This window comes from Carettochelys insculpta, chromosome 33 (assembly GCF_033958435.1).
Source record: "Carettochelys insculpta isolate YL-2023 chromosome 33, ASM3395843v1, whole genome shotgun sequence".
Lineage (NCBI taxonomy): Eukaryota > Metazoa > Chordata > Testudines > Carettochelyidae > Carettochelys > Carettochelys insculpta.
In genome coordinates this window covers 3190406-3211429 of record NC_134169.1, presented here as the reverse complement: position 1 = coordinate 3211429, position 21024 = coordinate 3190406, and the positions used below count along the sequence as shown (strand labels likewise).

Genomic DNA, 21024 nt, shown 5'->3' with positions numbered 1-21024 from the left:
GCCCAGCACCCCAGGGCCCACTCAAGGAGCCAGCCGTAAGGACAGCAGAGGAGGGGTCCAGCAACAAGGCAGGGGGAATCCTCATAGACCTCCATTCCCGGAGCACCAGCCGGGCGTCCACCCACCTGTCTGCTGTGCACAAGCTCTTGTGCACCCCCACTCCTGCACCGTCAGACTGAGGTGACACCGAAGCACCAGGCGGGTGGGGAAGGGGCAGATATCGCCTCTCCTCGGGGTGAAGGACACTGAAAGACTTGGCCTGAGGGCACTTTCGAGCTAGGCTCCCAATGCCACTTCTATCTACACAGCTCCACACTGCCTGCAGGTGAGGGACTGTCGTGTGGAGGGTCCAAAGGGCAGCTGGTCCCTGTAAGAGGAGTCTGGGACCGGGCTGCCTGTGGGATCTCCTGGAAAAGCCAAGAGCCCAAGGGAGGCCATTGATTGGCTGCCAAACCCCTGGCCCTGCTCAAAGGTTTCACACAGGGAAAGCTGGGAAGTCAGCCCCACCCCCAGGGCACAGTGATTTGCACTGGGCTGGTACTAAACCAAAGGGGTTGTGTGGAGGGTCACAAGTGGGACTAAAGGGCAGGAGACAGAAAGGCAAAATCTTATTCTTCTAGTTACACTGCATCAAACGCTCATCCTGAAAAGCTCCAGCTGGGGCAGCGCAGCCCATCCCCCACTCCGTGAGAGACAGGAGATAACTCTGCCCCACAGCTGGGCCCTCCTCGCCCCACCCCTGGGGTGTGAAGAGGGAGAAAGGAGGGTGTGGGGAGCACAGAGTGAAAGTGAGGGGGGGAGTCAGGCTGAGGGAGCAAAGGAGGGGCAGGACTCCAGGCTCTGCTGGTGGGACCCTGGCACTGGGGCAGGTGGGGAGAGAGGAGGGTAGATTGGTGGAGTCCGACCCACACACTGCAGAGGGGACAGTAAGTGAAAGGGGCCTTTTTGTTCCCTCATCCTCACTGTCCTCTCGGTGCAACTCCAGCTTCCGTCGGGCACAATGTCTGTGCTGGGCATTGGGAAGGGGTTGCTGTGGGCATCCAGCACAGTGTTTCAGCTGCATGAAAGTTCATCACTTGGTAAATTAGTTTGGCAACCTTCAAAGTGCTGCAGGGCTGCTTTTTGGTTGAAGACACAGACGAACACAGATACCTCTCTGTCAGGAGCCACACTGCACACAAGGAGGGCACCATGGCTTAGCTGGCTAAAGCCCCTGTCTAGTAAACAGGAGATCCTGGGTTCAACTCCCAGTGGTGCCTTATGGAAAGCCTTTGACAACATTTTCCCACATGTCTGGGGAACTGAAGAGCCCTCCCCTGGCAATCCCAGCCATTGCTGGGGAAGGTGAAGGCTGATGGTAGAGGAGCACTGGAAAGCATCCAGGTACAGAGCAGCTCTCAGGAAAACACAGCTGTAACTGGTGTGGGGAAGGTGGTGCCTCTGCCTGCAAGAACAGAATCTGATTCTTCCAGCTCTGGGGCAGTCTGTGCACAGAGGGTGACAGTGCAACCTCTCCAGGTGGGGCAGGGCAGGAGAGGGAGAGTTACTCTCTTCTCACATCCCTTTGTTTGACACTGACAAACTCCAAACAAGTTAGGAGAAAAGTCCCAGAGAGGCTCTGTGGCTCCCCTGGCCATGGACCTCCCAGGTACATGGGGATTAGGAAAGCAGCACCCAGTGGTGCCTGGCCAAATATTTCTGGCTGCCTCTCACCTGCTTTGCAGCACCTCTGGGCTGTGCTGGAGAGTTCAGAGAGCTGCAGGAGGCAGCTGCCATCCTTCTGGAGGAAGAAGTAACAGACTCTGACAGCTGGACAGCTGAGGTGGCTGCAGAGTGGTCCTGGGGAACATGGGAACTGAGGTGGCTGTAGAGTGGGTGTGGGCAGTATGGGAGGAACCCCAAAGCTCTTTGTCTGTTACTAAGGCAGGGAGGTGATGCCCTTGATTCTTGTTATTCACCAACAGGTCTATGCAGCCAAGGGCTCAGCATTAGGTCCTGGGCCACTGAGCACTGGGGAATCCCATTCACAGTGTGTATTGTCTCCTGGCCCTCTCCTGCCCCAGACCTGCCTCTGCAGAGACACCCCACACTAGTGAGCAACAGCGTTGGCCTGTGCTTGGAGTCTGCCCAGCTCAGGCGCTGGGGGGCAGCAGGCTCAGCTGTGCTAGAAGTAGCATCACACAATAGGACTGGAACTCAACAAAGCTCAGCAGGATGGTGCCTATAAAGGCTCAGTGAGGATGGGATTCAAGCCCTGCAGAGCACAATGGATTAGCCGTCCATCCCCTTCACCACTCGGCACCTCACCCAACGTGCCTGGAACTTTTTCATATGTCCCAACTTCAGCCCTGCCAGGAACCTTTCTGCCACTCACTGGCTGGCCGGGGACACAGGAAGGGCAGGTTTGGCCCAACAGAGCTATGATCACTCATGTCCCCTGCAGAGCTGCTTCCTGGGGTGAGCAGGGGACTGTGGTGCCCTGCCCTGGGAGCAGCACAGCTCAGCCCATGTGTCCCTGCTGGGTGGGTCCAGAGCAGGGCCATGGGCAGGGTCTGCAGCCTTTGTGTCTCCTCCTGTCACGCTCTGCTGCTTTCCAGCTGCTCTGTTAGCACAGCAGCTCCAGCTGGATTGGCCCCTTCTCTGCCAGGTCAGTCTGTGAGGGGCCGATGGGAGGCAGGTTCAGGAGCAGGCTTTGGCTGGGACTGAACATGTGGGATCGGGCAGGGGCACTTGCCTGGCACAGCTCGTTTTGGCTGAGGGGCAAAGATAGCTCTGTGGTTCCCAGCCAGTGACATCAGTGAGGGAAAAGCCTTCAAGTACATGCTGGGAAAGAGTTTCTGTGCACTAGCAGCAATGCATCTGCTGGGCTCTCCTGCTGTACAACAGGGTCTGGTTCAATATCTTCTTGTCACATGGGTGCTGGGCTTATCTGTAAGAGAGGTTTTTGGAGAAAGAGATGAGCCCTTCTGGGCATAAGAGTGAGCCCCACAAACAGAGGCATTCATGCTTCTGCCTGGTTTTGAACCAAGGACCTTTTGCGTGTTAGGCAAATGTGATAACCACTACACTACAGAAGCTCTACTTTCCTGTCTCTTGCCCTCCCCTAAATTGCATCCTCAAGCCACGGCTTGCCCTGCCACATGTGGATGGGGGACCTTATAGAAATTGAGGGAAGTATTTTACTGGCTCAGCTGCTCAAGGAGAGGGAAGCAACTGCACTCACAACTGGGACTTTCAATATCAGCTCTTCCAGAATTGAGGTCCTGACCGGTTATGCAAATAGGACATGGAATATTTAAGTCTGCACCTCATTTGCATTTCCTATCGGCCACATTTCCACGCCACTTCCAAAAGGGCTGGGCACTGTAGCCACAGCCTTGCTGTGTAGCTGCTCCACGGGACTTTTTGAAAGAGCTGTGGCTTTTTTGAAATAAAACTCTCTCGTGCAGACATAGCCATGGGGAAAGAAGTAGTAAAGGAGAGCCAGGCTGCAGCCAAAACAATTGCAACAGCTTATAACAAAGAAATGTGTAAGCAAAAACCTTACTTCTGTTTACTTAAGCGCCTGAGCCCCCCCCCCCCACACACAAACTTTGATTCCCTCCACATCCCAGTGCAGAAACAGGAGCCATCTTACCACCTTGTGCTGGGAGTTGTGGCCTTTCTTTTGTGTCTCCCTTTCCCTGACCTCACCCCCCTTGCCCTGCCCTTCCCCCATCTGACTGGGCCCTCAGCCCGGCCGGTGGGGGAGGGGCAGCCACGCCTCACTCCTTCCTTCCCTTCCATTCTCCTCCCCCTCCCCCGCTCTCTCTTAAAGGCCCCCACCCTCAATAAACTTTTTCCCTCTCAAGACCCACCAATATGGCCCCCACGCCCACTGGAGGGTCATCCGGTAACCCCTCCCTCCCTCTCCCCTCCACGGTCACCCCTCCTATCCCCGAAACGGCGGCCCACTCGTCCAGGGCTGCCCAGAACTCTACTACCACCCTGTCGGCTGAGGGTGCGGGCGCAGGCTCCGGGGCTCCTACTGCCTCCGCCGCGGCGCCCCCAAAAGGGCAGGAAGGGCCAGGGGAAAAGAAAGGGCAAGAGCCCCGCCCGGAAGGCCAAACCTCCCATGGCGGGGACTCTCCCCCAGGCTGCCCAAACACCGAGTGCAGCCTCCCCTTCTTCCCTTCCCCCCGCTCCCTCCACCGCTCCTGGGGGCCCCGACCTCTCGGCCCCCAGGTCGTACGCCCAGGCGGCAGCCGCCGCCTCGCACCCTACTCCTGCCGCCTCCGCCGGGACTACCATCCCCAACGGTCGCGGCCCCTTCCCCGCGCTCACCAGGAGGCACGGAGTCCGCTGCCTCCTGGTGGCTGCCTCGTCCCACGTGGAGACCTACGTGCGGGCGTTGGCACGGGTGGTGGGGCCCGCGGCCGTGGTGGCGGCCTCCCGGATGTTCGGGAAGATCGTTTTCTTCCTGGCTTCGGAGGCCACTGCCCAGGAGGCGGTGGAGAGGGGCCTGGCGGTTGGGGGCGTGCACGTGCCCCTGGAGCCGCTGGAAGACCTGGGCGTGCGGGTGGTTTTTTCTTCTGTTCCACCCTTCCTTCCCAACTCTGCCCTTCTGCCCTTCCTCACCGCCCTGGGCCGGCCTTTGACGGTCCTGAGTCCCCTCCCCCTAGGCTGTAAAGACCCCGCCCTACGGCACGTGCTCTCCTTCCGCCGGCAGGCCCGGGTCCAACTGCCGCCGGCGGCAGCACAGGGCGGGGTGGCCCAGGAGGGGACTATACTGGTGCCCTATCAAGGGGCCCAGTACCGGGTCTTTTATACCCTGGGGGAGGCCCGGTGCTTTATGTGCCGGGCGGCGGGGCACGTCCAGAGGGACTGCCCCCTGGCCCGGCGCGAAGGGGAGCCCGGGACCTCCTCCGACCCGGGGGGCGTCAGCCACGGGATCGGCGGCGCCCCGACCGCGACAGGCCCCGGGACCGACCCTCCTCCTCTCGTCCCGGACGGATCCATCGCCGCTCGGGCGTCGGAGGATGCCCGACCGCATGGTGCCGGGCAAGAAGAAGCAGGCGCTGGCGCCCGAGCGGGCACAAGAGCCGGGCCTGCGGAGGAGAGGGAGGAGGGGCCGGCGGCAGGACCAGAAGAGGGCCCGTCCCGGGGCGGGTCGTCCCTCCCCCTTGCCGCCCCGCCCCCCTCTTACCTCCCTCCCTCCTCGTCGGCCCTGTCCCCTGGCCCCTCCTCCTCTACTGCCCAGCCCGCCCCCTCGGAGGGCTGGGTGCTGGTGGGGGGGAAACGAAAGAAGAAAAGTGCGCGCACCCGGCCCCCCACCCTGTCGGAGGACGAGGTGGAGGCACCGCGCAAAGCGCTAAAAAGAGCCACCAGCCCAGACCCACCTGCCGAACCCCCGGCTACCGATCATCTGCCGGGGGCGACGGGGGCTGCCGCGGTGGCGGCTGAGAAAGGCGACATCCTCTCCGCCCCGGAGCCAGAGCCTCAGGAAGCCGAGAGGGTTTTTTGTGCACCCGCGCCCTCCCCCGACACCCCTCCGGCCGCGACCCAGACTACTGCTGCGGAGCATCCGGAGGAGGTGAGCCCCGGCCTCGCCCTCCTCTCACAGGAGGTCGAGGCCCTAGGCCTCACGCCGGTGGCCCTGGACGTGGACAGCCTCCTACTGGAGGTCTGTGGGCCGTCCATCCACTCACCCCCACTCTCTCCACTCTCCCCCTCCCCATCTACCAGCGACCCTTTGATTACCACCCCCCTCTGCCTTGGGACGTCCCAGGAGGCGACCCCCCCCTTAATTAGGGATGACCTCCCCATGGGAGCCGGCCAGCCCCTGGGCACCCTGGGGGAAGCAGAGTTCCCCATGTCCCCCGCCTTTGGCCCCGAAACCAAAGACCCCAACACCTACCCCCTCGAGCAGTTGGCACTTCCTGCCGAGCATGTCGGCACTTCGCCCATGCCCCCCTCCCCCGCCCCACCGTCCCAGGAAGCCCCTCCTCCCGAGACACCTTCTCTCCATACCCCCGCCCCTGCTCCCATCTTAGCCCCATCACCTGCCATCATTCCCGTACCTTCTCCTAGCCAACGCCCCGCCACAGAACTTGCAACCCTGCCCCCTCCAGACCCTCCCCTCCCTCCTCTGCCTCCTCCCCCTCCCCCTCATGAACCTCCCCCTCCTCTGATGAGTCTCATCCCCCCTGCCCTCACCCCCACCCCTCCTCCTCCCACCCCTCCCCTTGATCCCTGCCCACTCACACCTGCCCCCGAGACCGTAATCCCTCGGGAGGCTCCCCCTGTATCGCCCTCTCCCAGCACTTCCGGGGCTGATCTCCCTCCGCCGCCCTCATCCCCCCCAAAACCAGACCCCAGCCCCCACCCCAATCCTTTCTCTGGCCGTGGGGCCCAAAGGAACACAAGGCCGACGGGTACTGGAGACCCCGAGGCCTCGGCTCCCCGTGCGCTAGTGGGAGAGATGCGCCAGTTCTTGGAGGACATTCGTGGCTCCAAGAACAAGGTTGCTCTCTCCCTCCAGCGCTGGGGGGACTTTCATACCATCCTGGGATCCGTGAGGGCCCTTCTCAAGGAGGGCACGGGGACCGGGAGGAGGGACGCCACGGCTTACCAACGGGCCCGCAGCTTCCGTGACGCCCTCGTCACCTTCGGGGTTGGTCACGGTTTGCTGCGTGGCCCCACGGGAACCGTCGGTACTCCCTCTGGCGAGGATCCTCCCCAGCCCTCCAAATGGCGCCGATCATCCTTGCCACTCTAAATGCCAGGGGCTGCGGGTCGGGTCTCCGTAGGTGCCGAGTGCTCTCCTTCCTTCGGGAGGGGGGGTACTCGGTCACCTTCCTACAGGAGACCCACACTACCCCAGCCGCCAAAGCTAAGTGGCGGCTGGAGTGGGGAGACGGGGTCCACCTCAGTCACCTTTCGGCCCACCGGGCCGGGGTGGCGACCCTGTTCTCCCCAGACCTGCGGCCCGAGGTGCTGGGGAGCGTCGAGGTTGTGCCCGGCCGCCTGCTGTATCTCCAGGTGCGGGTGGAGGGGCTGCCTCTCCATCTCGTCAATGTCTATGCCCCGGCACGCCACCCGGAGAGAACCCCCTTCTTCCGGCAGGCGGCAGCCTTCCTCGACAGCATCGATCCTCGCGAGTGCCTGGTCCTCGGCGGGGATTTCAACTGCACCCTCGAGGAGCGGGACCGCACGGGGACCGAGCAGTGCCAGGCCGCTGCGGGCGTCCTCAGGGAGCTTCTCATCCATCGCTCCCTGGTGGACGTCTGGCGCAGCCACCACTCGGACGAGGACGCTGGCTTCACCTACGTCCGAGTGGTGGGCCATAAATCTGTACACTCCCGGTTGGACCGCATTTACATCTCACGGCACCACCTCTCCCGGGCCCACGCCTCCAGCGTGCGGCCGGCCCCCTTCTCGGACCACCACCTGGTGGCCGTGAAGGCTTCCCTCTCGCTGGGGAAGCGGGGGTCGGCCTACTGGCACTTCAACAACAGCCTGCTGGAGGACGTGGGCTTCGCGGCGTCCTTCCGGGAGTTCTCGCTGGCCTGGCGCGAGCAACGGCGTGCCTTTCCCTCCGCACGGCGATGGTGGGATCTGGGAAAGGTGCGCGCGCGGCTCTTCTGCCGCGACTATACTCGGGGGGCCAGCCGGCGACGGGATGCGCTGATAGGGCACCTGGAACGGGAGGTCCTTGAGCTGGAGAGGCGTTTAGCCGCCAGCCCCAGCGATCCATCCCTCTGCGGCACGTACCAGGAGAAGAGGGACGAGCTCAGGGCCCTCGACGCCCTCCGGGCACAGGGGGCCTTGGTGAGGTCACGAATCCAACTCCTCCGGGAGATGGACCACGGCTCCCGCTTCTTCTATGCCCTGGAGGAAAAGAGGGGTGCCGAAAAACACATCCTCTGCCTTCTTGCGGAGGATGGCACCCCTCTTACGGATCCGGTGGAGATGCGCGAGAGGGCCCGCGCCTTCTACGCCACCCTTTTCTCCCCGGATCCGACCGACGCTGACGCCTGCAGGGTGCTCTGGGACCAACTGCCGTCGGTCAGCACGGGCGACCGGGACCGGCTAGAGCTCCCTCTCACTCTGGCCGAGTTCTCGGAAGCCCTCCGTCTCATGCCCACCAACAAATCCCCGGGCATGGACGGGCTGACCGTGGAGTTTTACCGCGTGTTTTGGGACGTCCTCGGCCCAGACCTGCTCAGCGTCTGGGCCGAGGCCTTGCAAAGCGGGGTCCTCCCCCTGTCATGCAGGCGTGCCGTCCTCGCCCTGCTGCCTAAGAAGGGGGACCCCCGCGACCTCAGGAACTGGCGTCCCATCTCGCTCCTCAGCACGGACTACAAGATCATCGCTAAAGCCATCTCCTGTCGCTTGGGGTCCGTGCTGCAGGACGTGGTCCACCCCGACCAGACCTACACCGTCCCGGGCCGCACTATCCTCCATAATCTGTCCTTGGTCCGGGATCTCCTAGAGCTTGGGTGTAGGGACGGCCTGTCGTTCGCCCTCCTGTCCTTGGATCAGGAGAAGGCGTTCGACAGGGTGGACCACGGGTATCTCCTGGGCACCCTGGAGACCTTCGGCTTCGGACCCCGCTTCGTCGGGTTTCTCCGGGTGCTGTACGCTGCCTCGGAGTGCATGGTCAAGCTCAACTGGACCCTGACCGCTCCGGTCAGCTTCGGACGGGGAGTACGACAAGGCTGCCCGCTCTCAGGACAGCTGTACGCTCTGGCCATCGAGCCCTTCCTCTGTCTCCTTCGTCGACGGTTGATGGGGTTGGTGCTTCCAGAGGCAGGGCTGTGGCTAGTCCTGTCGGCGTACGCCGACGACGTGCTCCTCGTGGTTCAGGACCCGGGAGACCTGGCGCGTCTGGAGGCTTGCCAAGCTATCTACTAGGCAGCCTCCTCCGCCCGGGTCAACTGGGTCAAGAGCTCTGGCCTGGTGGTCGGGACTGGATGGCAGACGAGCCGCCTCCCGCCCGCGCTTCAGGCCATCCGGTGGAGCGCGGGTCCGCTGCTCTATCTCGGCGTCTTTCTATCCGCCACGCATCCCTCTCCGCCGGAAAACTGGCAGGGTTTAGAGGGCAGGGTCGCTGAGCGGTTACGGAGGTGGACAGGGCTGCTCCAGTGTCTCTCCCTACGGGGGAGAGCACTGGTGCTGAACCAACTCGTCCTGTCCATGCTCTGGTACCGCCTCAGCACCCTGGTCCCACCCCCGAAGTTCCTGGACCAGCTCCAGAAGTCAATCCTGGAGTTTTTCTGGCCAGGACTGCACTGGGTCTCTGCAGGGGTACTCCACCTCCCCCCGGAGGAGGGAGGACAGGGCCTGACCTGCATGCGCACTCAGGTCCATGTCTTCCGCCTCCGGGCCCTGCAGGGACTTCTCAACGCCAACACCAACAGTGCAGATAGTCCGGCATGGAGTACGTTGGCGCACGCTTTCCTCCGCCGTCACCGAGGGCTCCGATACGACCGGCAGCTCTTTTATTTATCTTGGAGAGACCGTCCGCGAGGCCTCTCGGAGCTGCCGGCCTTCTACCAGGACCTCCTCCGCACTTGGCGGCTGCTCGCAGCCTCCAGGTCCTTAGGGGCCACCGCGGGGGAAGACCTCCTCGCGGAGCCCCTGCTACACAACCCCCACCTTCGTGTGCAGGTGGCGGAGTCTCCCGTGGTGCGCCGGATGTTGGTCCTAGGTGGAATCACCAGGGTCGGAGACCTCCTGGACTACGACCGGGGAGACTGGATGGAGGCCCCGGCGCTCGCCCAGCGCATGGGGCTCTCCAGCCTACGCTCCCCCCGTCGCATACTCGAGGAGGTGAAGGCCGCCCTGCCGCCCACTGCTCACGTTTACCTCGGCCGGGTCCTGCGAGAGGGTGCGCCCCGCCCCCCTCTCACTCCTAGCCCTCCGGACCTCTCCGTGGGCCCCCGGCTTCGTGATCCTGCCCGCCCCCCTCCCCTCCACCACCCCAGCCGGCTGCATACCATGCAGCCGGTCCCCTTCCGAACCGCGCCTAGGCACCTTCTGTACGCGCTCGTGCTTCACACGCTCCACTTCCCCACCCTCGTGTCCCGCCCCGACCACAAGTGGCGGGACCTCTTGCCGCCATCGGAGGGTGGGGAGCCCCGGTGGGCCAGCCTCTATTCCACCCTGGTCCCGCGGCCCGCCGGGGACGTCAGCTGGAGAATCCTCCATGGAGCGGTGAGCACGGGCGTGTACCTGGCGCGGTTCACCCCCATCCCAGACACCTGCACCTTCTGCGGCATGAGGGAGAACCTGGCGCACATCTATGTTGAGTGCGCCAGGCTGCAGCCCCTCTTCCGGCTCCTCCAGAACCTCCTCTTGAGGTTCTGGCTGCACTTTTCCCCGCACCTCCTTATCCTGTCACACCCTATCCGCGGCCCCACAAAGTCGCGGGACCTCCTCGTCTGCCTCCTCCTGGCCACGGCCAAAATGGCCATCTATAAAACCAGGGAGAGGAGGCTGGCAGAGGGGGCGACCTGCGACTGTGGGGCCTATTTCCGTTCCTCCCTTCGCTCACGAATCCTGGCAGAGTTCCTCTGGGCGGCGTCCACCGACTCCCTGGACACCTTCGAGGAGCGGTGGGCGCTGTCCGGGGCTCTCTGCTCGGTATCCCCCTCCGGCTCCCTCGTTCTAAACCTTTGACCCTCACTCCCGTTCCTGTTTTTTTCCTTTGTTGTCCCCCGTATTCATTTGGTGCCTGGGCATTTTTAGTGGGCCCCCCCTCACTGTGAGAGGGGCCTTTTAGCCGCGGGCAGGCCATACCTGCCCACCCCCCCCCCCCCCAGTAACACCAATAGGAACACAGAGAGCCCCAAACCCCCATGTACATTGTGAGCTTCCTTGTGCAGGGGGGGCAAAAGCAGCTCTCCTTCATTTCTTGGACAGGAAATTTCAAGGATGTCAGTTTCATTGGAGAATGTGGGTATTGATCCCACTGCCTCTTACATGCTAAGCAAGCGCTCTACCATTTGAGCTAATTCCCCACCTCTTTGCTGATTTCCTTTGTCCCAGAAGCTCCCCTGGTTCCTTTCCAAAGATGACCCTTGTTAGCCCAGTTCCTACCAGCTGGCTGGCTGAGCTCTTTAGACACACCTGCTAAAAATGCCATGGTGACAGTTTCAAGCTCTACGTGAACCCTTGGGGCATCTTGACTAAGTGGCCTGGCTGCTATGGACAGGGAAGCTCCAGCACAGACAGAGAGCTGTGCAGTGCCAGGCTTGTGGGAGGGCTGTGTGGGAATCCCTGCCTGCATCACAATGCCACTGCCTGGGGCGGCTGGTGCCTGGCAGCCTGGCTTTTCAGTGCCTGGTGTTCTCTGAACAGGTTCCTCTGCCTGTGTCACCTCCCTGATCTCAGAGTTTCACTGATCTACATGGGCAGGTGATATACATGCAACAGGGGTGGCCCTGTGAGCTGCAGAGGTCTGTAACATGCAGTGCTTTGGCAGATGCTTCATTTCTGAGAGCAGCTGCTGATAAAAAATCAGCCACTCCCCAAGAGGGGCCTCTTAACTGTGGGGCTCCTTTCAGCTGTGGGGCAGCAGATAGGTCCCAAAGAGGCTTTTCCCCAGCTGCTGAGAAGCACAGAAGAACTCAGGGCCTGCACAGGGTGATGCACTTGAATGAATTGTTGTTCCAAAGGCTCCTTTACAAAGGGATGGCTCCATCAGCTGCTTGTTGTGAGCCTACTCATGCCCTGGTTGTGGGTTCAACTCCTGGGATGCCTTTGCTAGGTGTCCTACCTGCTCTGGCCAGGGGCTCTCTCCCTTGCTCAGGGCATTGTGCAGGGCCATCCTGGTGGGTGGAGTCCCTGGGCATCACTGCTGACACAATCATAACAATTCCAAATGCCCCTGCCCTGGGGTGCTGGGGATTGGCAGCCTGGTGTCACAGCTCTGGGTCTCCTCTGCGCTGCTCTGCCTGTCCCCTCCCTGCTCTCACAGGTTTGCTCAGCTACATGGGCAGGTGCACCAGGGGTGGTTTTGTGAACTGCAAAAGTCTGTGTCTGATGAGTGTTTTGGTGGATTCTCCATTTTGTGAGAGCAGCTGCAGTGGACACGTAGTTGTCTCTGGCAGAAGCAGTTTAAATTGGGGCTCTGTGGAAGATTTCTATGCTTCTGTTTATGCTCACTAACCTGTGCTCTGCAGGGGCTGTGGTCCCAGGACTCTGGCCTCTCTGGAAGCCCCAAGGTTCATTAATAAAGAGCCTTGTCTGCAGGAGTCCCTCCAAGGGCATCTCATCCTTTCTTCTCAGGGGGACTTACTGACTCCTGGCTGTGCAGTGGCATTTGTCTGGCTAACTGTTGTCTTGCTTTGGGAGCTCCAGGCCAATGCATGTGGCTTGGCAGCTGTGAGCCATCAGGTTCTTTTCTCTCTGGTATTGCTGCCTCCTGCAGCCCCCACTCAGGAAGGGCTCTGCCTGGCTCTGGGCTCAGGGCCTTTCTGGGACTCCTGGCAGCTCTGCCCCCTGCCTGATGACTAAATTCCTGCTCAGAGCCATGAGCTTATTCCTGGGTGAAGGGCAGGCTCCACTGTAGCTGACTGAGGATGACAGAGCCAAGGTGCTGTGCGCTCAGCCTGCACCAAGAGCATTTCTGTGTCAGACTCCTGAGAGCCCTGGCTGTGGGTCTGGTTCTCCTGCCCAGTGCAGCCCATGGCCAGCAGGGCCCTGCATATGTGCATTGGATTGTACCTTTGTGTGATCAATGGGAACAGAAACCTGAGCCTCGGAGGCTGGGAGGTGAGGCAGCCCAGGGACAGGTTTGCTTGGTGTTGGTACATTTGCAGAGGAAAATGTTAAGAGTTTAAATTCTTCTCAAGCATCTAGTGCAACCCCCCAACATACTGGGACAAGAGATGAAAACTGATTTCTGTTCAGAAAACCACCCAAACGGGAGCACCTGGGATATCTTCATCAGCATCAAATGTTCCACCACTGAGCTGGGCTCTCTTTATGGCTGGAAAACGGGGAGAGATTTGTTACTGTGGAGAGGCCACTCTGCTTTCCTAGTAGGAACATGGATATGACTATGAGACTGGGAAAAAGATTGTTGGAAATTCTGCTGCGAGACCAGTTTAAAATGTGTGTGACACTGATCAGTGAGGTCCAAATTGCACTGGTTTCTGTGTTGGGTCTGCACAGTTTTTCTGCCTCATAATACAGTTCGACGAGGTCATTCATTGCTATTTACACTATTGCCTCAGCTGTCAGTTATTGATCTGTTATTGGTTCTGTTATTTCTTGTCCTTTAACCCTGCATATTTGTTTAACCACATCTCAGCATGCAAGATAGGTGCATGTTGTGCCCTTCCTCTTATCTCCATCTACAAATTGACCTGCTACAATGCCACCACTCACCATGTTTGGTAGTTTTTGCCCAGAGGCTTGCTCCTGGTTCATTAGATAAGGGGTGGGGGGTGGGGGGTTCAGGCTTCACCATCCCTAAACTTTCATGAACAAAGTTTTTCCCCAATTGATCACTGCAGGATTTAAGTCCAAACTCTAAATGGACTAATGAGTTACATTTCACTGGAACTCTACTGGGGACTATCCAACAGGTCACAGCACCCTCTTACTGAAAACAGATTTACCTTGTCACTAGGTCTGACATTTTAGCACAGTAGAAGCTCCTTTATTCAGCAACCCCAAGGAAGCTGCAGGATCATCAAAAGTGCCAGATAAAGAACTTACTGCCAGTGATTGCAAACCCAGCAGCATCTGATTGATTGGTGGGTGTCCTTCAGTAGGTTCTCTTTATAATTATTGATGATGCTCCAAGCAGATGAGAAAGAGCTGCCCCACAACTGCTGGTAATCTGTCTCCCTTCGTGGTGGTAGCTCTGTTTGTGGGAGAAACCAGGTGAGCGGAGGATGAGCTGTAATATGTGCATCGAGAAACAAAGTTTAATCAAACCCCATTTGTAAAACCACTATGAGCTGGGGAAGGGACAGAAGCTGGGGGAAACAGTGTTTGTCCTGCGGGGGGATGAAGATGAAGGAATGCAAGGGGCACTCTTTGTGTGGTGGTATAGTTCAGTGGTAGACTGTGTAAATACAGTTTAAGAGATTTTTTGTTCAAATCTAAAGTCTTCCCTTTTCCCATCACATTCTGGATTTCTATTCTATGTGTATGTCTCATATGGAGATGAACCCTCAACATGTGCTACTGCCAATGCGTATAACCCCAGCAAACCCTTCCCTAAGCTGACATTAGAGAGTGATGTGAACAAAGATGTGCTCATTGAGAGTCTATAAAATGTATCACATTCAGTAACATGTACCTGCGCACTTTTAAATGTGTTCTGGTCTGGCTGTGGTCTGAAGGAGTGGGTCTGTCCCACGAAAGCTCACCTAATAAACTATTTTCCTAGTCTTTAAAGTGCTACTTGACTGTTTTTTTGTTCTGATAGTGTATAGACTAGCACGGCTTCCTCTCTGTTACTATTTTAAATGTGTGTGAATTCAGAGCCAGGGTTATTCACCCAGATATTCCTCAACAGTCACCACCAGCCTGTCTTGTCTCTGCTTCTCCATTAGTTCTCTCCAGGCTGGTTACTTGAAAAGAATAATGAACCTGTCTAGTCTCTCTGGGCTTAGCAGACAGAAGGGCAGGGATTGATGTCTGGGGGAGGACAGCAGCAGAGATGGGGCAGGAAGCAGTGTCCTGAGAGCAGAAACAGCTGGAGGGTGGCAAGGGCTGCAAGGTGCCAGCCCAAAAAGAGTTACTGGAGCTGAGAAAAAAACAAATGGGAGGTCCTATGGTGTAATGGGCAGCACTCAGGACTTTGAATCCTGTGATCTGAGTTCAAATCTCAGTGGGACCTTCTGGTTGTTCACTGTAAACCCCTTCCTTGTCTGTCAGCTAAATGGGATTCTTTATGCATGTGAGTGAGGATTTCCTCCTCCTGGTTGATGAATGAGGGACCCTGGAGCTAGGTCTCTTGTTGGGCTGGTTCACAAATATACCTGCAATAACTTTGGCCTCTATAGCTACGTCTACACTTGCACGCGACATCGAAATAGCTTATTTCGTTGCAGCGACATCGAAATAGGCTATTTCGATGAGTAACGTTGACACGTCCTCCAGGGCTGGCAAGGTCGACGTTGAGCAGCACCACATCGAAATGGGCGCTGCGAGGGAACGTCTACACGCCGAAGTAGCACACATCGAAATAAGGGTGCCAGGCACAGCTGCAGACAGGGTCACAGGGCGGACTAGCGCTTCCGGGGCAACAGCTAGCCGCTCCCTTAAAGGGCCCCTCCCAGACACACGCAGCCTGCACAGCACGCGGTCTGCAGAGCCACAGGCACGCACACCTCGAGCGACGCAGTCATGGACCCCCAGCAGCAGCAGCAGCAGCAGCCAGAGGTCCACCCAGCCGCCCCTGCAGGAGCAGTGCTCGCCCTGCTCCATGCCATGCGGGAGGCAGCTGAGCACCTCCTTGCCACACCGGAGGAGAAGCAGCCTGCAGGAGAGCAGGACTCAATCCCCAACCGTGCAGCACCCTGACCCCCGCCGCCTCACACACCGCCGCCTGTGGAGCTACCCCACCAGCACCAACTGGTGGGAGCGGCTGGTGCTCGGAGAGTGGGACGATGACCGCTGGCTCAGGAACTTTAGGATGAGCCGGCAGACATTTATGGAGCTGTGCCAGTGGCTCACCCCCACACTCAGGCACCAGGACACCGCCATGCGGCATGCCCTCCCAGTGGAGAAACGGGTCAGCATCGCTGTCTGGAAGCTGGCCACTCCCGACAGCTACCGATCCGTGGGACAGCAGTTTGGCATCAGCAAGGCCACCGTCGGGGCTGTCCTCATGTAGGTAAGAGGACCCACGGGGGGAGGGGGAGGCAGCTCTGGGAGGGCAGGGGAGGGGAGGGCAGGAGAGGGGAGGGGGGCCCTGGCAGGGGAGGGCCACACACACCCTGCTCACCCCTCATTGGTGCTCTCCTATGTGCTTCCCCTGCAAGTCGTCCGCGCCATCAAAGCCCTGCTCCTCCACAGGCTCGTGAGGCTGGGGGACCCGGATGCCCCCATCGTGGGCTTTGCCACCCTGGGCTTCCCCAATTGCTTCGGGGCTCTGGATGTGACCCACATCCCCACCCGCGCCCCGGAGCACAGTGGAGGACGCTACGTAAACAGGAAGGGCTACCACTCAGTGGTCCTCCAGGCCTTGGTGGACAGTCGGGGCCATTTCCAGGACGTTTATGTGGGCTGGCCTGGCAGCACCCATGACACCCGGGTATTCCGGAACTTGGGCCTGTGCCGCCGGCTGCAGGCGGGGACCTACATCCCCCAGCGGGAGATCCCTGTGGGGGACACCACCATGCCCTCTGCGTCATCGCAGATGCGGCATACCCCCTCCGGCCCTGGCTCATGCACCCGTACACGAGCCATCTGTCTGCCAGCCAGGAGTGCTTCAACCAGCGCCTGAACCACGCGCGCCAGGTGGTGGAGCGCTCATTTGGCCGCCTCAAAGGGCGCTGGAGGTGTCTCCTCACCTGCCTGGATTCAGGCCCCACCAACATCCCCCAGATTGTGGGTGCATGCAGCGCCCTACAGAACCTGGTGGAGAGCAAGGGGGAGGCCTTCTTTCACGGCTGGGCTGTGGAGGCTGGCAGGGCCGATGTGCAGCCATCCGCTGCCCCCAGTCATCAGGTGGACCCCGAAGGGACCCGGGTCTGGGAGGCCCTGCGGGCCCAGTTCAACAAGGCCGCGGGGTGAACGCTGGCATGCCCCCCAACCCTCCACAATACTCCCTGCCCCTACACCCACACCACAGAGCACCCAAGAGCACCCCCCCCACTTTTCTTGTAAAAATAAAAGCAGAGAGTTGTTTGTCAAATCAAACATCTTTTGAACTCTTATTATAACAGAAATTCTAACTTATATATGTATATATTATAAAAACAGGGATAATATGAAAGGGGAAGTCAAGGAAGGGGAGAACTATTTACATGGGGTGGGGAAGGATCAGCATTGGAAAACGGGGGTCACAAATACAAACTATTTAAAGCAAAAAAAGACTTAAAAGTGGGGGGAATATATACAAAGGGGGGGCCACGTCCTGGGCCCCAGGCCCCTACAGTCCAGCGCTGGGGGTGGGCGGCCGGGATCCCTGCCTCGGCCTCAGCCCTGGCCGGGGCTGGCTGGGGGCCAGGTGGACCAGGAGATACGGCCGGCGAGTGTCAGCTGGCCCCAGGTCCCCCTCGGTGGAATGGCCCTCGGTGGCAGGTGGCGGTGCAACGTCGGACAGCGCGGCAGCTGGAGCAGTGGGTGGTGCAGCGGGTGCAGCTGTGGGTGGATCACTCAGGGCGGGCGCAGCGGCAGCCGGCATGGCATGGGGGGGCCAGGTAGTCCGCAATGCGGTTGAAAGTCTGCATGTAGGCCCCCAATGCCTCCTGGCACCAGGCCAGCACCCACACCTGCAGGTGGAGGCGGCGTTGCTTCACCCGCAGCCGCTGCTCGGCGACCTCCACCTGCCGGCGGTGGATGGCCAGCAGCTGGGGGTCCGTCGCCGGCAGCTGCTGGTGCTGGGTCTGCCATCTTGCCCGCCGTGGGGCCGGTCGGTCCTCTGCCGAGGGCCTGGCCTGGAGTGATGGCCCTGGAGGGCTTTCTGGGACCACTGACGCCTCGCCGGTGCTCTCCGGTCCTTCGGAGGGTGCAGCTGCGGAACACAGGAGGAGGGGAAGAAGATTGGAGACAGCCATTAGTGTGGACCCCGAGCCGTGGCCCTTGTCCCCCCACCCCTCTGCTGCAGGTTCCCCATCCCCGTCCCCGGGAGATGCTGCTGTGATGGGGTTCAGGGGTTCCCCTGCACTGCACCACGTCCGCTGGCAGGAGCGACTCTCACTCAGCAGGTATGACAGGAGAGGTTTATTATGCAACAGATGCCCAGTTTCTCCCAGAAGCGACAGTACAGCAGTCAGAGACGGTCCTTCCAACCCGTCCTGGGGAGAAGGCCCCAAGGGGTGCCCCTCTGGAGTGCAGCTTTCCCCCTCCTCAGGCTGGCTGCCTTCTAGCTCTCCCTTCCCCTAGCCTCTACCTGCCACCCCCGATTCAAAGCCAGCTCGGCTCCTCCCTCCTCTTTGCTCAGGGCAGAGGTGTCACCTGCCAGTTGTAGCCCCAGGATCATCCTTTGCCCCTGGGAGCTATTCGGCTCTTGCTGCTCATATCTAGCCTGAGTCTCGCATTTGCACTCGCCCCACTCCATCACATGCTGCTGCTGCTGCTGCTGCTGCTGCGGGGTGTCCCACCCCCTTCTCCCAGGGGACCCTCGAGATTCCGCTCCCTCTGCCCCGGGGATGGGGCATGGCGCTGTAGTGCGGGGGGCGGGCAGGGGCTGATGCACTCCTGTGAGGGACATGGCCCTGCTGTCCTTGGGGCCATGGCCATGTGGGCCGCATCCCAGGCTCGGGCGTAACCCTGCTGCAGCTCCTTCACCTTACTCCTGACGTGGTCAGGAGTGCGGGCAGGGTGACCCCGGGTGGCCAGGCCCTTGGCCAGCCAAGCGAATGCATCCGCGTTCCGCCTCTTGCTCCCCATTACCTGGAGCACCTCCTCCTCGCCCCAGAGCCCCAGCAGGTCCCAAAGCTCGGCCTCCGTCCAGGAGGGGCCCCGCTGCCGCTTCCCCGCCTTGCTGCTGGGCTGTGAGCCCTGGCTCCCCCTGGGGGGGGGGTCCCCTGGGGGCGCTGCCATGCGACCATCACAGCTGGGGTGCGTGTCTGTGGCACTCAGAGACGTGCAGGCTGGCCGAGTGTCTGGGCTGCCGCCTGCGCGTTCTCTCAGCTTCCTGCACAGAAAGGGAGGGGGGCGAGGAGCTTTAAGGGGCCGCTCCACGCGGCCACCATCGAGCTCAGGGGCTGGAGAGAGCGTCTCTCAACACCTCAGCTGATGGTCACCATGGAGGACCCCGCAATTTCGATGTTGCGGGACGCGCAACGACTACACGGTCCCTACTTTGATGTTGAACGTCGAAGTAGGGCGCTATTCCCATCCCCTCATGGGGTTAGCGGCTTCGAAGTCTCGCCGCCTAACGTTGATGGAAACTTCGAAATAGCGCCCGACACGTGTAGCTGTGACGGGCGCTATTTCGAAGTTAGTGCCGTTACTTCGAAGTAGCGTGCACGTGTAGACATGGCTCAGGGGCCCAGAGGCAGGGCCTATTTAAGCCCTTGGCCCATCTGGATTTCTCTTCAACTTTTCCCTCCCAGGCGTCGTGAATTTTCTTATGTCTCCCAAGGCAGAGGGAAGAGCAATACACAGCTGACGTGTGACACCTCACCTTCACCCTGGTGCACACAACACAATTCATGTGGTGGGAGTGGGACCATGGGGTCTGAGTGGGGGAGGGGCTCCTTTCTGGGAGAGAGGGTTGGGGTACAGGAGTGTGAGGGCTCTGGCTGGGAGTTCGGGCTTTAGGGAGCTGCTGGAAATTAGGGAATTGTGCTGCCAGAAGGGAGCTCTGGGTGTGGAAGGTGCCTAAGACTCGGGGGTGGGTGTGAAAATGGGGGTCCAGGCTCTGGGCTGGTGTTCTGGAGTGGGTTTAGGCTGTTGGTCGGGAGTGGGATGTAGAAGGGGTCAAGGGTCCAGGCTGGGAATTGGGCTTTGGGGTACATGAGGATACTGGGTGGAGATCACAGATATGACCCCCATGGAAGTACCTGTGAGCTGGTGCCCATGACAACCAACTCCCCCTCTCCAGCTCCTCACAGCAGAAGCTCAGCTCACCTTCACTCTGGGATGCCAGCAGCTTGAGGAACCAAGCAAGCGGCAGCAGGAGGTTGGAAGCCCAGGGCACAGCACTGAATCCCTGAGGGCATCTGAGTGGGACACGATCCCTCCGTGCAGGGCAGAGGTGGAGGGCAGGATGGGTTCCAGCATAACCATTACCCATACAATGAAGATCTGCCCCAACATGTGGCTACCACTGGCCTCTTTCAGCGAGGTACCGACCCAGACGGAGCTGAAATTCCCCACGTCTGTCTGCACCCAGCCAAGATTGACAGCGACACTCAGGATCCCGTCCCCGCCGTACCCCAAGACCTGTCACTTGATGAGCATGTTCAGAGCAGCCTGTGGGTGAGATGCAGAAGGCAGAGACAGCAGAGTGTGGGGAAGGGAGTGAGCCTCATAGGAAATGATTTGCCCTTCCCAGGGGTGGGATGGGGTGGGACAGGCAGACAAGGAAATGAGAGCAGCCTTCATTTTAATTTTGTCTTTCCATGTGGAGAGAAAATTTTATGTGCACCGAGGCAAGTGCAGATGGGAACTGCCAATAAAAGCGCCAGCTGCTGACTGTGTGTGCACCATTCCTGCCTCCCTTCTCCCTTAGGAAATCAAGCAAAGGAGGCCAGCAGGTAGAGGAGGCCTCCAAAGACCAACCACCGAGGGCAGGGGGATCCAAACCACAAGCCTCCTGAAAGTGACGGGTCTAACACTTGAAGCTTCCCCACACTGAGAGCAAAGGGGATGCTCAGCTGATGTCACCACCTTCTGTCACCCAGGAGTCAGACTTATTGGAGCCTTTGGCTAGGGCACAAGGAGATGAGCCATCCAGTGTAAAAGGGAGACACAGTAATGGAGAATTTGATGCTTCTGCCTGGTTTTGAACCAGGGACCTTTTGCGTGTTAGGCAAACGTGATAACCACTACACTACAGAAGCCCTTGTCAACCACCTTTTCCATCCCCACAGTTCCATCCACGAGGCACCAATTGCCCTGGCACACACAGCTGGAGAACCTTCGAGAAATGGGGAGAGCCCCTCACACACTCAGCTGCTCCAGCAGAGGGTTACAGCTGCACCCAGGAATTATGCCTTGGACTTCAAGGGGCGTGTGACATACTAGAGCTGGGAAGAGCAACCAGTAACTCCCATCTCCCTGCTGTGTGTGTCAGGGGGATCTGGCACAGAAAGCAGCCCAGAGAGAGAGCAGCAAAAAGTCAGGAGCTGCTGAAAGTCATTTTCATCTCGACATCTGACAATCCTCAATGCACAGGAAATG

The 21024-nt window shown here is 59.7% G+C and overlaps 5 non-coding genes across 5 annotated transcripts; 2 read left to right on the top strand and 3 right to left on the bottom strand.

The window, feature by feature from the left end:
- The first annotated feature begins 1185 nt into the window (after positions 1 to 1185).
- TRNAT-AGU (transfer RNA threonine (anticodon AGU)) lies at positions 1186 to 1259 on the top strand. The gene has a single exon. It is a non-coding gene; the product is annotated as a tRNA-Thr (tRNA).
- A 1745-nt stretch (positions 1260 to 3004) lies between these two features.
- TRNAV-AAC (transfer RNA valine (anticodon AAC)) lies at positions 3005 to 3077 on the bottom strand. Its single transcript has one exon. It is a non-coding gene; the product is annotated as a tRNA-Val (tRNA).
- A 7853-nt stretch (positions 3078 to 10930) lies between these two features.
- TRNAA-AGC (transfer RNA alanine (anticodon AGC)) lies at positions 10931 to 11003 on the bottom strand. The gene has a single exon. It is a non-coding gene; the product is annotated as a tRNA-Ala (tRNA).
- A 3767-nt stretch (positions 11004 to 14770) lies between these two features.
- TRNAQ-UUG (transfer RNA glutamine (anticodon UUG)) lies at positions 14771 to 14842 on the top strand. The gene has a single exon. It is a non-coding gene; the product is annotated as a tRNA-Gln (tRNA).
- A 5769-nt stretch (positions 14843 to 20611) lies between these two features.
- TRNAV-AAC (transfer RNA valine (anticodon AAC)) lies at positions 20612 to 20684 on the bottom strand. The gene has a single exon. It is a non-coding gene; the product is annotated as a tRNA-Val (tRNA).
- Positions 20685 to 21024: the final 340 nt, after the last annotated feature.